This window comes from Macrobrachium nipponense, chromosome 31 (genome assembly GCF_015104395.2).
Source record: "Macrobrachium nipponense isolate FS-2020 chromosome 31, ASM1510439v2, whole genome shotgun sequence".
Classification (NCBI taxonomy): domain Eukaryota; kingdom Metazoa; phylum Arthropoda; class Malacostraca; order Decapoda; family Palaemonidae; genus Macrobrachium; species Macrobrachium nipponense.
This window is the reverse complement of record NC_061093.1, coordinates 58,844,079-58,862,725: the sequence shown is the minus strand read 5'-3', so window position 1 is coordinate 58,862,725 and position 18,647 is coordinate 58,844,079.

The following is an 18,647-nucleotide window of genomic DNA, read 5'->3' as shown; positions in this document are numbered from 1 at the left end:
AAAGATTTGGACGTTGGACTGGCAGCCTGTAATCTTGAAGCCATTGTCTGCATGTACTTTTATGATTCAAGCGTAAAGTGAGTTTGGTTACGACAGTTGATGACATTTTCACGTTTTGGAATAAGAGTTGAGAAGAGTTTGACATCTATTTGCCGCAAAATGAATTCACTTCAAGAATTACGTTCACAAATGAATTAGAAAATGACGGGAACTAGCCTTCCTATAATATATATTAATGGGGAATCATTCAAGTACCGTTTTGACGTCTAAAGATGACCAAGATTCTCTATTTCCTGCATTCATTCCCTTAACTATCATGACATTTCAATAAAACTGAGGTATCAGTGTAATATTTTTTTCAGAGCTCCTCATAATGTAGTGAACTGGATATTTGACGATAATTGTGGCTTAATGTATGTGAATATAGGGAAAGTCCTCAACGTATAAGACAAAAATTCAATATTTAGCCACGCACTACAAAATTATCGATCAGCTATCATGGCGACATTGGTTGATATCGAGTAGAATACAATATTCATATCTGAACATTGGAATTCTACTCAACAACCTAGCTGAGTCAGAAAAATTAATTATCAGGAGAATTGCAAATGACCTTTTATAAGATTAATCGTGGAAAAACAGCCATTATTTTCAACAAAACATGTACCAAAGAAGGTCTGCTTCCTGCAAATAATAATAATAATAATAATAATAATAATAATAATAATAATAATAATAAATAATAATAAATAAATAAATAAATAAATAAATAAATAAAATAAATAAATAAATTAAATAAATAAATAAATAAACTAAATAAATAAATAAATAAATAAAAATAGAAATAAGAAAGATATGGGATATGCCATTGGAAATTGTACCCATAATCATAGGGACACTAGGAGGCATGATCCCAAGATCCCTGAAAAGGAATCTGGAAAAACTAGAGGCTGAAGTAGCTCCAGGACTCATGCAGAAGAGTGTGATCCTAGAAACGGCGCACATAGTAAGAAAAGTGATGGACTCCTAAGGAGGCAGGATGCAACCCGGAACCCCACACTATAAATACCACCCAGTCGAAGTGGAGGACTGTGATAGAGCAACAAAAAATGATAATAATAATTTCTGCTTTTTTTTTATCATCGCCTTAAATTTCTTCGGTGACGAAAGGGCGATAAAATAACGTCCCACAATCAGGCAGTTCTATCAGTAGTTCGTTGCTATCCCCAAGAACAGTTTGTTTCAGTGCTGTAGAGTCCTTGGCTTGGTAGGATAGGTTTACTCTGATATGAACTCCACTTTCTCTTTTATTTGCGTTTGGGATTTTGGCCGGTGATGTTGTACGGGGCGATCGTTGGTCGTATTGTGAATAGACGTTGCAAGTTTTTTTGGACGTGAAGACTTGCTTCGTCGAGGTCTGTTGTTCTGGTGAGAGTTAACTACTGGCTGTTTTGAGTTTTGCATTTCTCAAATGTTGAGTGTTTAGATTGTGGTACCTGAGCTATGAAGTTTGTCGTATGAAGTTATCCGTCTGCTAATTTATTTTATCTTTGTATATTTAATTTTGTTGTTGTAAATTCTTAAACTAACTGTTCAAAAGTATTCGTTAGGTATTGCTGTATAAGTGTAGCCCTTCAACATTGTATTTAATTGTTAGTTTCGAAGCCTGTTTATTGCTAAGCTGAACTAGATCGCTTCGAGTGGTATTTCTATGCACTTTGGTTTTATACCTCTTTGGTTTTATACTAAATTTCATGCAGTGCAACGGATGTTTTAATTGTAACTTTACTGCAATGGTGAGTGTCCTAAGGTGCAATAGGGTTTAAAGTCTGATTTTTTTTATCTTATTTATATGAGTATTAGTGAGGGTTAACTCTACCATATTCTCCCTAATTAGGAGCATATTAAGTGATTTAGACCTTAATCATTGTCGGCTTCAGTAACAAAGTAATTAACTCTTTATCAATATTTATAAAGCCTTGGTTGCTGTTCATTGTCCAAGTAGTATTTTAAAACTTTAAAAATCCGATGGGCCAAAACCGATTGTAACAAATAGTCAGAGTTTGGTTTTTTCCAATTGCTAGAAAATTTGGAGTTTTAATATATTTCTTTTATTTCAGGTCAGGGTGCGTCGTTGAATAAGCGTGTCTCGGAGTTGTGGAATTTTCTTTGATGTACTGATATCTTAAGACTTAACGGGATTAATGGGTGAGTATGGATTTATCGTATTTTTCGTTGACAGTGGCTCGAGTTCAACTGTCATTTCGTGAAACTTTAACTGGATTTTAAGTTTAATTTTTAATTATTATTAAAGTTTTATTTCTACATTATAAAATTTAAGTTCAGTTAAATGTTTTAGCTTAATGTTTTCTGAATCGTAACTCTTGTAAGTTTTTAATTTTCAGTTCAGGATTTATTTTGAATGATGGTTTGGTTTATTTTTTCCAGATTAAAAAATATGTTTAAGAAATTTAAAAGTGAAGTCTAGTGATTTTTTAATTCCTTAAGTATTCAGAATTTTTTGCGCACTTTGAAAATTTCAGAAGTTTTAGGGTTTGTTTCAGCTTCAGAACTTTTTTGAAGTTTTAAAGTATTGAGTTTTTATTCTTGATTATCATTAGTTTAAATTTTTTAGCTTCTAGATTTTAGAGAAAATCTAGTAGTTTACAATTCGTTGTTTAACCTTAAATAAATATATTTAAACTTCTTTACTTTTGGTTTGATTTTACAGTTTTTTGGCTATTTTGTTTTTGAGACTTGTAAAGTTTGTCACAATTTGTGATTTTGGGAAGGTTTGACAGTAAGAATTTGAAAAGTTTGTGCTTCAGCCTCAATAGTCTAGCAACTGAATTTTGGATTTAAAATCAAGTTTTGGGGTTTTAAAAGTCAAGTTTTGGGCTTTGAAATTCAAGTTTTGGGCTTTGAAAGTCAAGTTTTGGGCTTTGAAAGTCAAGTTTTGGGCTTTAAAAGTCAAGTTTTGGTTTTGAAAGTCAAGTTTTGGGCTTTAAAAGTCAAGTTTTGGGTTTTGAAAGTCAAGTTTTGGGCTTTGAAAGTCAAGATTTGGGCTTTGAAAGTCAAGTTTTGGGTTTTGAAAGTCAAGTTTTGGGTTTTGAAAGTCTAGTTTTGGGTTTTAAAAGGCAAGTTTTGGGTTTTGAAAGTCAAGTTTTGAATTTTGAAAGTCAAGTGTTGGGATTTGAAAGTCCAGTTTTGGGTTTTGAATGTCAGGTTTTTGGGTTTTGAAAGTCTAGTTTGGGTTTTGAAAGTCAAGTTTTGGGTTTTGAAAGTCAGGTTTTTATGTTTTGAGCAAATTTATGTTTTGAGTAAATTTTTATGATTTGAGTAAATTTTTATGATTTGAGTAAATTTTTATGATTTGAATACATTTTTATGATTCAATTAAATTTTTCTTAGCCCTCTTCCCAAGTCCACCTTTGCCGGGGTGGCGGTGTCATCTGCCAGGCAAAGGTAGACTTCGTTGTTGTGCATGGTGACAAACGTCACCATGCACAACAGAAGTTCACACCAACTAACAAATATTTTAACTGAAGTTAGAACTGCAAGGTTGATAAAAAGCTAATATATGCTAAAGGCAAAGATGCTGGGAATAGATTAGGAGAAAAAAACGAGATAGACTTAGAGACTAGTTTCTTTTAAGGATGCTGTGATCAGATTGGGGTAAACAAAAAAAAAGCTGTAGTTAGACGTTTGACATCACAGGTTAATAACAAAGGACATTACAGTATTTGATCATGATTAGTAAGTTTAAATGTATTCGTGCAGCTGTGTGTTTGGTAGGGTAACAATCTAACTTAGCTTTATGACTTGGAATTTAATTCCCATTAGTAAATATGAACCAAGTAGGTAATAGGAGGATCTTAAGGATTTTAACGTAGTTTTATAACTTAGAATTTCATTCCCATTAGCAAATAGGAACTAGGCAGGTAATGGGTGGGGATCTTGAGGTCTAATAGGGCTGGTTAAAACTAATTTTAGTGAAAATTGTAATTCAAATTCGGGCTGAATTCGGACAGACTTGTTAACGTTACGTCAACAAGCTGAACACTCCAACCTCCCTCCACGTAGGCTCTTAAAGCAAAACTTTCGTGTTGGCTAGGAAATAGCTTTGATTGATTGCTAAGTTCAGTGATTCCTACCTACATCCACCTTTCTTCCAGCTTTTAAGCTTTCTCCGGGAAACCATTTCTTATACAGTTCTCTAACTTTCACTATTTTTCACCCCTTGAGATTGTGTAATTCCAATTCCCCTAAGACTGGATACGAAGGGACGAAAGTTTGCAGATAGCAGTGTTTGCATTGCAAGGTACCGTTCATAGTTTTAAGTAAGAAGGAATATAGATGCGGTTGTTTCATTGTTTGATTGGTGCTTGGTGCGCTATTAAATGTTAAAGGATGGCACCCTCTCCTGTTTGTGTTTATGGGAATTTGAAGGCACTTTGAAGGAACAATAATATATTTATGGGATTGTCAATGAGAATGTTTATTTCATTGTAAGATTGGTGCTCGGTGAGCTATTAAATCTTAAAGGGTGGTACCTTTTCCCGTTTTGTTTATGGGAATTTAAAGGCACTTTGAAGGAACAACAATAATATATTTATGGGATTGACAATGAGAATGTATATGGCAGTTTAAAGTAATAGTAATACATAGGATTGTTAAAAGGAAAGTTCTCATAATTATATATATTAACCATAATCTTAAAATAGCTCATGGGTCTAACTAATCAGGCGATTTTCACTTTAATAGAGTAGTTTATCATGGAATTTTTTTAGCGTATTCTACAACCAACCAAACGAGTACTACTACTATTACTACTCATGCTCAGGCTCTCGGTGTAACTGCAGTAGATCGAACCGATGACACCAACACTAGTGGAAAGCAACGCCTTGCCTTAAGGAAGGGTTATTTTCATGGAGTGATGATTTGAAGAGGATGAGCCTCACATACGTGAATGCCGTGGTTGCGAAAGTATAAGACTGAGAATATCCTGTGAGGATTCGAAGCGCTCTGATTTCGGTTACCCAGGCAACCAGAACTTGACATATGCTGTGCGGCACCTGCTTGTCAATTGTTGTAATATTCTGAATATGTAGTAGTGTTTACGTGTATGAAGCCCTCCGTAATATGTTTATTTGTAAACCCTTGTACAGTTCTTTAAACCAAACATGTCATGTATTGAATGGTTAACAGAAGTAAGATGGGGAAATGTGTATGAGAAATGAAGTAACAAAGTTTTTTTGTTTTTTTATCGAAGTGGAACCTTTGTACATTTCTTTAACCAAGAATGTCATGCACTGAGTGGTTAATAGAAGATTCGGAAATTTGAGAAATGAGTAACAAAGGGTTTTTTTTTTATTGAAGGAGATTTACTTGACTCTCCTAGAATTTTGGATTTTGCTTGCATACTTTATGTAGACTTGGATTCAACTAATATCCTACATATGATTGTATTTTTGACCACCATACTGAAAGTAATAAAAATATCACACTAATAGTAATAATATAAAAAAAACATTACTTATAATCTGTAGATCGCAATGGGCTGAGAGCACTTTCTAATAAGTGAATAGAGCCATAATAGTTGGCAGTAAAATTCCTTTGACATGATATACAGTCAAGAAATATTTAAGGACCATTCTTGGTTGGATTAAATCTTCTCATTGCTGTGTTAAAAGTTACTAGTTGGTCAAACACGTCAAGATGGCAGCAAATTTTCAATATAGACATTTTTCTTGAAAGCGGTAATTATCGATTATGCTTTTTAAGTTTCGAAGTTACTGAGACTGTCGATGGTTTCTCCAACAATGGTATCGGGTAAGTGAGGCGAGAGAACTGGAGGATTTCTGCATATAGTAATGCCTTGTTTAACAATAGCTGGTGGCCTATTCTCTGGATCCAAAGTTTTTTAATGTAAAAACACAGGATTTTAGTTGGGATGGTGGGTTGTCCCTCTTGTCCTTAGTTTTGGCGATCTCTTGGTAATACTTCATTTAGGTTTGCGAGGTTAAGATTTCGCTTTTAGAATGTGAGTATGACTGTTACATGCCCTAACAATACTATAAATGTCAGGATGTTGATCTTACGCAAAAATATTAGAAATGACCATAAATACCCTAAATGTGGCGAACTTCACAAATGATTGTACTGGCACCACCTTATTGTAATTAAAACTCCATAGTGACACTCGACATAAAACACATGATGGTAATGAGTGCATAGTATATAAAAGAACCTGAGTGCATAGTATATAAAAGAACCTATGTCAAAGGTAGAAAATAATACGGATCATGGCTTTGACTATAATCTGTGCAATTTAATAACCATGCAGTCTGTAGGAAATAAAACCAACACTATAATGAATCTTTAGTGATCATAATCTAGTTATAAGTATGCTAAAGGAGACTTGGCTGAGTAATGTGTAAGTGATTATTCTGAAATAAAACGAGATGACAACAAGGTCCCACAACTCTGCTCAGTTTCAAATATTATGATGACATCTTGATTTTTGACCTATATCTTGTCTCTCTCTCTCTCTCCTCTCTCTCTCTCTCTCTCGCTCTCTCTCCTTCCCTCTCTCTCTCTCTCTCTCTCTCTCTCTCTCTCTCTCTCTCTCTCTCTCTCTGTTTGTCCTAAGGGTATGCAAGTGCGATTATTACTGATAAGTGATTAAGCTGGTTTAATTTATAAACCTAATTAGCGCTAATGGTTCCCAATTCATATTTGTAATTGCTTGTCAATTGGAGCAAGGCATCGGGAGTGGAATTGACGAATGATTGTCCCAGATGCAGGATATGACATATCAGGAGGGATTTAAGATGGCAATTATTTATCGTTATAATTATTCGTAGAAAGTAACTTTTATTCTTCTTAACCAGGCAATGTCCCGCTGAACACAAGCCTGCGTTGACCTCCAGGGCTTCCTTAACCTTCCCCTCTCCCCCTAATCCAACTCTCACCCCTCCCACCCGGAGGAGAGAAAAAAAAAAGATATCGTGAGGCGGTGACTTTCCTCTAAATCGGAATTGACGTCGTCAACACAATCTTGAAACGATTTAAGAAATCGTCCTATTTATCGAGCCTTCCTGTTCCATCTCCCCGACCATTCTGTATGGTTTTTGGTATCCACGTTCCATTTTTATTATTCATATCTCTGCTATTTCAATCATAAATCATGTATCCCAAGTCTTTTTTTATTACATCTCTGTATGGTTTCGTATCCACGTTCCTTTTTAATCATTTTTATATATATATTCTCTCTATGCTATTTCATTCATAAAATTATATCTTCTAAGTTTTTCTAAATAGATTTCTGTATGGGTTTCGTATCTACAGTCCTTTTTATCATCATATTATTCATCTCTATGCTATTTCATTCATCAAGTATATCTAATAAGTTTTTATTACATTTCTGTTTGGTTTCGTATCCACGTTCCTTTTTTATCATTATTATTAATCTTTGTTATTACATCCATAAATTAAAATATCTAATAAGTTTTTTTTATCCCATTCTAGTATAGTAGAGACAGTCGTTCAGCTGAAAGGACATTTCCTTTTCCAAATGGGGCCATTTCTTTTTATAGGGTGGTAATTCATTTAACAATATACGAGTATAGGGGTGATTGTTTTTAAATATAGAAGAGACCTTCTCCTCAACCCGTGGAGTAATTAACCTCGTAGAAGGGGACATTTATGGCTGGTTTCATTACCTCTCATTGGACAATCTGCTGTCTCCCAAAGTAAACTTGTATTTTTTTTTTACAAGTTGTAAAACAATTTTCCTGGCGCATCCCTTGGGTGTAAAAAGGCGTTTATTTATTTAATTTAATTTGTGTAGAATGATTTTGATCCAAATTCCCATCGGAAACGGCCCCTTTGTCTTCGTATTGAAGAGACTGGAATATAGAAATAAGACGTTTTGTGGCGAGGCATCACTATAGGAATGATTAATTAAGAAAATGACGCCAAACTAGAAGAGATTTTTATAAGGCATGACAGAAACCTCCTACGGATGCTACAACAATCTGCTGCTTTTCGGGGTTGCATTTTCATCTCCCGATGTGTCTGTGATGCTGTGATGACTAATGAATATCAATGAAGTCATTTGCTTATCCAGTAATCATGTTGGCGTCACTGAATGGTCATTAATGAGCTGTCGATATTAAAGGAGTAGGCTGGTGCAGCTTTTTTTTTTTTTGTAGATAAACATTCCATGGAAGCAGAGAAAATGACGTAATTGCCGTTTTGGTTTGTTTCGTAAAATATGAACTCATTATGGCAACAAGAACAACACAACCAATAATAATAATAATAATAATAATAATAATAATAATAATAATAATAATAATAATAATATGTATATATTTCAACTTATACAGATAAACTATGATATCATAGTCATTCACGCTCTCTCTCTCTCTCTCTCTCTCTCTCTCTCTCTCTCTCATCTCTTCTCTCTCTCTATCTCATAGTGATGAATGCGCAGGGTTTAGTTACGAGTAACTCAAAAAGAAAAATAGAGTACTTAGAAGAACTAACCCAAATTGAAAAGAAAATAGATATAATGAATATAAGTGAAACCTGGTATTCCCAAGAGACTGGGAATGATGATCAAATAAAAGGGTTCCAAACTTATAGATCAGATAGAAAAAATAGGAATCAAGGGAGAACCGCAATATATGGGAAAGACAAAAAACAAGGAAAAATATATGAGAAATATAGTAACTCAGAATGTGAACTAATAGCGGTAGAATTTGAATCTGAAAAATTAATGAACATAGTAATATATAGACCTCCTAATACTAAAGAGTTTGACTTAATAATTGAAAAACTTGGTATGATATATGTAGAAATCACAAGGACTGGACTATTCTCCTATCTGGTGACTTCAACTTTCCCTTTCGTAGAATGGAAAGAACGAATAGGAGATTGTGGTTGTACTTATACATATAAAAAAGAGAGTAATAGTAGTGCAGAAGATAAGAGGCAATTCGAAAAGCTATTAGATATGCTACTAGAATACAACATTCAACAAATAAATCACCTGCCAACAAGAAAGGAAAATACTTTAGACCTAGTATTTGTGAACGAGATGAATTATGTTAAAGAAATAATAGTTTATAATGCGAGTATTTCAGACCATAATGTCATAGAATTAACAGTTCATTCCAAAGCAAGTGAAAACAGAGATAAGCAGAAAAGAAAAAGTGGGAAGGATATGGAAAATACAAACTTTCTACAGTAAAAATATAAAATGGTCAGAAATAAATGAAGAATTAAACAAAGATTGGGATAACATTTTCGTAAGCGATGACATAAGGGTAAATACGGAGATATTATATAAAATATTAGAGAAAATAGTGGATAAATATATACCGAAGAAGAAAAGTAAACATCAGTCATGCATACCAAGAGACAGAGGGATCTTGTTCCAGAAAATCAGAAAGTGGAAAAAAGGTCTTGCAAAAGAAAAAAATGCATGGAAAGTTATAGAACTAAAAAGTAAGATAGAAAATGCAGAACAAAAGCTTATACTATCAAAAGAAAATGAAAAACGGGACTTGGAAGAAAAAACCCTATTAAATATCAAGCAAAACCCCAAACTATTATACACATATGCGAAGAAGATGAATAAAAGAAGAATAGAAATAGGCCCTCTGGGAATTGAAGGGAGATTAACGAATGAAAAAAAGGAAATTTGCAACATACTGGCAGAACGATATAAGAGAGAATTCACCCCTAGAATAGATAATGAAGATAACGATATAGAAGTAAGGGACGAAAATAGTGAATATTTAGCTGACATAGAAATTAATGAAGCTGATATTGTGCAGGCAATTAATGAAATTAAAAATGGAGCTGCTGCAGGGCCTGATGGAATCCCTGCTATTTTGTTAAAGAAAGTAGTTCATTCTATCGCAAAGCCACTTGCAATATTATTAAGACAAAGTGTAGATACAAACAAGATTTATGATGAGCACAAATTAGCATATATCACCCCTACTTTCAAAAGTGGATCAAGACTAGAGGCAAGTAATTATAGGCCTGTGAGTCTAACATCACATATTATGAAAGTGTATGAAAGGGTAATGAAGAAAAATATTATGAAACATTTAATAAAAAAATAATTTGTTTAATATAGGACCAACCGGTTTCGTACCCGGAAAAAGTACAAACCCAACTGTTAGTCCACCGTGAGAACATATTCAAAAATATGAAAGCAGAAATGAAACAGATGTGGTTTATCTAGGACTTTGCAAAAAGCTTTTGACAAAGTAGACCATAATATATTAGCAAAGAAAATTAGAAAACACAATATCGTAGATAAAGTAGGAAGATGGTTAAAAGAATTTTTACACAACATAAAACAGATAGTTATTGCAAACGATGAGAAATCGGATGAAACCAAGGTAATATCCGGTGTGCCACAAGGTACGGTGTTAGCTGCAATACTGTTTGTTATTATGATTGAAGACATATACAGTAATGTTAAGGATTCGGTAGTGAGTAGTTTCGCTGATGACACAAGAATAAGTAGAGAAATTACTTGTGATGAAGATAGGAACGCTCTACAAAGAGACCTTAACAAAGTATATGATTGGGCAGAGGAAAATAGGATGGTATTTAACTCTGATAAATTTGAATCAAATAAACTTATGGAGACAGAGAAGGAAAGCTATATGCATATAGGGGACCTAATAATGAGACAATCACAAATAAGGAAGCAGTTAAAGACCTTGGTGTGATGATGAATAGGAACAATGTTATGCAATGATCAAATAGCAATTCTTTTTGGCAAAATGTAAAGCAAAAATGGGAATGTTGTTACGGCACTTCAAAACAAGAAAAGCTGAACACATGATTATGCTTTATAAAACATATGTTCGTAGTCCACTTGAATATTGCAATATGATATGGTACCCACAATATCAAAAGGATATGCACAAATAGAGAGTGTACAAAGGTCCTTACAGCTAGAATAGAAGAAGTTAAGGACCTTGACTACTGGGAAAGACTACAATCCTTAAAATTATATAGTCTAGAAAGGAGAAGAGAACGCTACATAATAATTCAGGCATGGAAACAGATAGAAGGAATAACAGAAAATATCATGGAACTAAAAATATCAGAAAGAGCAAGCAGAGGTAGATTAATAGTGCCCAAAACAATACCAGGAAAAATAAAGAAAGCACACAGGACATTAATCCACTACGCACCAGCATCGATAATGCAGCGTCTATTCAATGCGTTGCCAGCTCATCTGAGGAATATATCAGGAGTGAGCGTAGATGTGTTTAAGAATAAGCTCGACAAATATCTAAACTGCATCCCAGACCATCCAAGATTGGAAGATGCAAAATATACCGGAAGATGTACTAGCAACTCTCTGGTAGACCATTAGAGGTGGCCTCACACTGAGGGACCTAGGGCAACCCGAACGAACTGTAAGGTCTGTAAGGTAAGGGTAAGGTCTCTCTCTCTCTCTCTCTCTCTCTCTCTCTCTCTCTCTCTCTCGTCTTCTTGTAATGAGCTTTCGTCTGGAGCTACCAGACATCCTCTAGGCTGGGAGGCTGAGGGTGGACTGCTTATGGTGTGGTGTCCGTCCTCCTTATTAATCTAATAATAATAATAATAATAATAATAATAATAATAATAATAATAGAATAATAATAATAATAATATTCTAAAACATGTATTTAACAATATATAATTTTTGAAATGTATAAAAAGCGTTTGCTTTACTATTTTGTTTTGCAATATCTAGTCAGATCATCTTTATCCTTAATGATTGATTATAATAATAATAATAATAATAATAATAATAATAATAATAATAATAATAATAAAATAATAATAATATTATTATTATTATTATTATTATTATTATTATTATTATTATTATTATTATTATTATTATATAATAATGATAACTCAGGTAACCAAAAGCACAAACATCTGCCACAACATTAAATAACTATCATCAACCACGACACCCCGAATGCCTATCAACTAAAAACAAAGAAATGCTTCAAGAAAACCCAGACCCTCGGAACAAGATTATACACCAGTGAGCAAGACATCCAGATTTCCAGGCCATTGGCGGCTGGAAAGACAGCGATGCTCACTAACAAGACACCTCCATGGTTTAAAAAGGCTGGGGCACCGAGGGAAACGTGTTTCTGAGGCACGTCCCAACGGGAAATGACTTGAGACATTCGGTCAGGGTTCTGTCTGGGGACAAAATCGAGAGCGCCATTGGTGTTCGTTGGAAATGTTACCTCTGTTGATTTCAGTATGCGTTATAATATACTCTGCTGCTTACTTTGAGTTTTATTAGCTTTATTATAAATTCTACTGGTTTTTTTGGAAGAGGCGAGTATGTTTGTATGGGTTCTTTTGCTTGCGTTGTATTCAATGTGTTGCGACGTAGTCTCTGGTTAACGTTATTAAATATGTTACTCTCGGGGAATTTACAAGTTATATTGCGTATTTTGCTATTTGTGTTGAATAAAGCTAGTTATATATATATATATATATATATATATATATATATATATATATATATATTATATATATATATCAATTCAAGCTACAAATGTCCTTTAATATCTAAATTCACTTTACCTCCCAAATGATATATTTTCATATATGTACCGAAGGGGAATTTTTTAATTGATAATAATTTCGTCCCCCATGGGATCGAAACCACCGTCCAAGTGGACGGGGACGAAATCAGGACGGTCAGTGACGCTAAACCAATCAGCCAACAGAGACGCTATAAGTTCATATCGATTCTGACCTTACAAGTTCACCCTCGATCTTGGGTTGCTTTCGTAATTAGAATCGATATGAAACCCCGTCTACCATGTTGGCCAATTCGAGCGTTTGACAGTACGTAGCCTTTTGTTATGAATAATTATCACATCGAACCGTGATCCATTTATATATCAATTCAAGCTACAAATGTCCTTTAATATCTAAATTCACTTTACCTCCCAAATGATATTTTCATATATGTACCGAAGGGGAATTTTTTAATTGATAATAATTTCGTCCCCCCATGGGATTCGAACCACCGTCCAGTGGACGGGGGGACGAAATCAGGACGGTCAGTGACGCTAACCAATCAGACCAACAGAGGACGCTATAAGTTTCATATCGATTCTGACTTACAGTCACCCTCGATCTTGGGTTGCTTTCGTAATTAGAACGATATGAAACCCCGTCTACCATGTTGGCCAATTCGAGCGTTTGAAGTACGTAGCCTTTTGTATGAATAATTATCACATCGAACCGTGATCCATTTATATAGCAATTCAAGCTACAAATGTCCTTTAATATCTAAATCACTTTACCTCCCAAATGATATATTTTTGCATATATGTACGAAGGGAATTTTTAATTTGATAATAATTCGTCCCCCATGGGATCGAACCACCGTCCAAGTGGAGGGGCGGGACGAAATCAGGACGGTCAGTGACGCTAACCAATCAGCCAAACAGAGACGCTATAAGTTCATATCGATTCTGACCTTACAAGTCACCCTCGATCTTGGGTGCTTTCGTAATTAGAATCGATATGAAACCCGTCTACCATGTTGGCCAATTCGAGCGTTTGACAGTACGTAGCCTTTTGTTATGATAATTATCACATCGAACCGTGATCCTTTATATATCAATTCAAGCTACAAATGTCCTTTAATATCTAAATTCACTTTACCTCCCAAATGATATATTTTCATATATGTACCGAAGGGGAATTTTTTAATTGATAATAATTTCGTCCCCCCATGGGATCGAAACCACCGTCCAAGTGGACGGGGACGAAATCAGGACGGTCAGTGACGCTAACCAATCAGCCAACAGAGACGCTATAACGTTCATATCGATTCTGACCTTACAAGTCACCCTCGATCATTGGGTGCTTTCGTAATTAGAATCGATATGAAAACCCCGTCTACATGTTGGCCAATTCGAGCGTTTTGACAGTACGTAGCCTTTTGTTATGAATAATTATCACATCGAACCGTGATCCATTTATATATCAATTCAAGCTACAAATGTCCTTTAATATCTAAATTCACTTTACCTCCCAAATGATATATTTTTCATATATGTACCGAAGGGGAATTTTTTAATTGATATAATGTTTCGTCCCCCCATGGTAGACAGGGGTTTCATATCGATTCTAATTACGAAAGCACCCAAGATCGAGGGTGACTTGTAAGGTCAGAATCGATATGAACTTATAGCGTCTCTGTTGGCTGATTGGTTAGCGTCACTGACCGTCCTGATCTTTCGTCCCCGTCCACTTGGACGGTGGTTCGATCCATGGGGGGACGAAATTATTATCAATTAAAAAATTCCCCCCCTTCGGTACATATATGAAAATATATCATTTGGGAGGTAAAGAATTTAGATATTAAAGGACATTTGTAGCTTGAATTGATATATAAATTGGATCACGGTTCGATGTGATAATTATTCATAACAAAAGGCTACGTACTGTCAAACGCTCGAATTGGCCAACATGGTAGACGGGGTTTCATATCGATTCTAATTACGAAAGCACCCAAGATCGAGGGTGACTTGTAAGGTCAGAATCGATATGAACTTATAGCGTCTCTGTTGGCTGATTGGTTAGCGTCACTGACCGTCCTGATTTCTTTCCCCACGTCCCCCTTGGACGGTTGGTCGACCATGGGGGGACGAAATTTAGGTTAAAAATTCCTTACCCCTTCGGTAAATATATGGAAAATAATAGTCATTTGGGAGGTAAAGTGAATTTGTATTAAAGACATGTAGCTTGAATTGATATTAAAAAGGATCACGGGTTCGATGTGATAATAGTTCATTAAACCAAAAAGGGCTCGTTACCCCTGTTCAAACGCTGGAATGCCACATGGTAGACGGGGTTTTCATATCGATTCTAATTACGAAAGCACCCAAATCGAGGGTGGGACTTGTAAGGTCGAATCGATATGAACTTTAATAGCGTCCCTCTTTGTGATTGGTTAGGCGTTCAAACCCTGAACCAGTCTGATTTCGTTTCCCCGTCCACTTGGACGGTGGTTCGATCAATTGGGGGGGGACGAAATTAATTGACCATTATTCCCCTTCGGCTACAAATATGGAAAATATACATTTGGGAGGTAAAAGTGAATTTAGATATTAAAGGACATTTGGTAGCTTGAATTGATTATATAAATGGTCACGGCTGATGATAATTATTCATAACAAAAGGCTACGTACTGTCAAACGCTCGAATTGGCCAACCATGGTAGACGGGTTTCATATCGATTCTAATTACGAAGCACCCAAGATCGAGGGTGACTTGTAAGGTCAGAATCGATATGAACTTATAGCGTTCTCTGTTGGCTGATTGGTTAGCGTCACTGGGACCGTCCTGATTTCGTCCCCGTCCACTTGGACGGTGGTTCGATCCCATGGGGGGACGAATTATTATCAATTAAAAAAATTCCCCTTCGGTACATATATGAAAATATATCATTTGGGAGGTAAAGTGAATTTAGATATTAAAGGACATTTGTAGCTTGAATTGATAATAAATGGATCACGGTTCGATGTGATAATTATTCAATAACAAAAGGCTACGTACTGTCAAACGCGATCGAATTGGCCAACATGGTAGACGGGGTTTCATATCGATTCTAATTACGAAAGCACCCAAGATCGAGGCGGGTGATTGTAAGGTCAGAATCGATATGAACTTATAGCGTCTTCTGTTGGCTGATTGGTTAGCGTCACTGACCGTCCTGATTTCGTCCCCGTCCACTTGGACGGTGGTTCGATCCCATGGGGGGACGAAATTATTATCACAATTAAAAAAAACCCTTCCCCTTCGGTACATATATGAAAATATATCATTTGGGAGGTAAAGTGAATTTTAGATATTAAAGGACATTTGTAGCTTGAATTGATATATAATGGGATCACGGTTCGATGTGATAAGTTATTCATATATATATATATATAGTAATATATCTATATATATATATATTATATCTATATATATATATATATATATATATATATATATATATATATATAGATATATATATATATATATATATATATATATATATATATATATATATATATATATATATATATATATATACATATGGATACTTTGTTTTATTTTCCTGAAGTGATTTTGTGAATTTGCTGTTTTTTTTCTATTCAGTAGACGGCAATATGGACAATGTGTTGCAAGCAACATCGGCTCTCAACCAGCCAGGAAGCAAACGGGGAGATATTAAATTATTTGTGTATAGTCCAATATGAGGTATTCATGAATCTATTGGTTGTGTTCAAAAGCAAGGAATATTATTTCTGCTTCTGTTACTTTTGTTGAATCCAATGAGTGTTCTGTTGGCTATTTTAAAGTTAAGGAGCTGTATTTTATTACTTGATTTGAATTCATTAAGCTCCTCTCAGTTAATTGGTTTGAATTCAGTTTGTGGTATTTTATGACTGTAGCTGAATTCATTAAGTCGCTTTCTGTTAATTGGTTTGAACTTGGTGGTATTATACTGCTTGTTAAATTCAGTAAGACACACACTCAAATTAATTATTAATTCCGTAGGCAGTATTCTACTTGCGTTAAATTCATCAGGTTTCTATCTGCTAATGATCTGAAAGCGGCAGGTTGAGTTCAGCAGCACGGGTTATATCAAGGGATATTACAGGCTCTATTACTTACGCTAATATCAATAAACTCGGCTGATATTGGGGAACGCAGTGAACGCTGTAGGATTCGCTGGTAGACCACTCATGGACATCGCGTTATATTACAGAATCAGCTCATGTTTAGACATCGTTATCAGTAATCGATAGGGACAGTCCCATTACGCAGTGGAACTATGCATGTTTCAACGGGGAAATTATCACCGATAAATTAGTGTTCTCGTCCACATGATTATACAAATGAAGCTTCTCGTTAATGATATTAATGAGTATCTATTTATCCCTGTAAATCGGTTTCATTTTACCTGTAGGTATCTATATTTCGTCTGTCTTTTTAATAGTAATCAAATCATCAGGAAATTGTAAAAGTTTCGCCTGGGAGTTCTAGGAGTTAAGACCACTTGGCCCTCAGGCTCATATATATATATATATATATATATATATATATATATATATATATATATATATATATATATATTCATATATATATTATATATATTATTTGGTATATATATATATATATATATATAATATATATAAAGATAGAAACTTATAATATTACCAGAATATTTTACTTACCAAAGTTGAAATGTAACTGTATACAGGCCAGATATTTTTCTCGGATAATAGAATATATATATTATATATATATATATGATATATATATATATATATATTTATATATATATATATATATATTTATATATATATACGTATATATATATATATATATATATATATTATATATATGTATATATATATATATATGCGTGTGTGTGTGTGTGTGCGTGTGTGTGTGTATGGGTGTATTTGCGTGTGTAGTAACCAATATAGTATATTGAATGGGCAGAGTAACAGAATCCAATAGTTTTACTTCATGGGTTGTTGAGCAGAGTAACAGAATGTAACAGTCTTACTTGATGGGTTTTCATAAAAATGAAAAGGCAGCAAAATGCAGACCAACCAAGATTGAAAGTAAACGGTATTGAATAACCGATAAAACTTATTTCCAGCCCTGAGCAATATCCCAAAACGCAAAATAGAAAACCTACGTTAGTGACGACAGGGAGACATTAAAACTTTGATTGAGTTGAACGGCCTGACGTTGTGAATAAAAAGAAATACAAAATGAAAAATATAAAAAAAGCTTTCAGTGGTGTCGTTTCATTAGTGCTGTGTTTCACGTGACGTATTTCTCAACTGCTTTTATTTTTATTATTTAGGCTTTTTGCTATTTGTTTGTTCATTCTTTGATCTTTAACAATTATTTTTACTACATTTATATTTGGGATTCAGCTCTTTGAAGACTTTCTAAGTAAACTTATGATCATTGTGAGCACGCTTACATTGTGAATTTATAATGATTTTTCCTGTATTATATTTACGAGTCTGTTCTCTAGAGGATTTTTTATACATTATATTTAGGATTCTGCTCTTGGAAGACTTTCTAAGTAAACTTAAATCATTCTGAATACGTTTACATTGTATTTATAATGATTTTTCCTACATTATATTTAGGAGTCAGTTCTCTGGAGGATTCCTAATGAAGATGATGAATAATTTGGATGACTGCATAAATGAACACTATATAGATTCACATGAACCGTGCATCTGATATCTAGGTCAGTCCCTTACGATGCTCCTAATTGGGAGTTGATAAGCCAATCACAGGGCTGGAAACTCTCAGTCTCTCGAGAGAGTTCCCATGGTCAGGATGTATGTTCCACCTCTCCTGAGAGATACGTCTTTCAAAAGTGTCCCTCAGGAGAGATGAACATGGATCCTGTGATAGGCTTATAAACAACCAATCAGGAACGTCGTAAGGGACTGGCCTAGACATCAGATGCAAGGTTGGACAGCATGCAGAAGTTATACAGCTCACAGTCGCCCCCCACCCCCCCCCCCCCCCCCCGGCCCCGACAC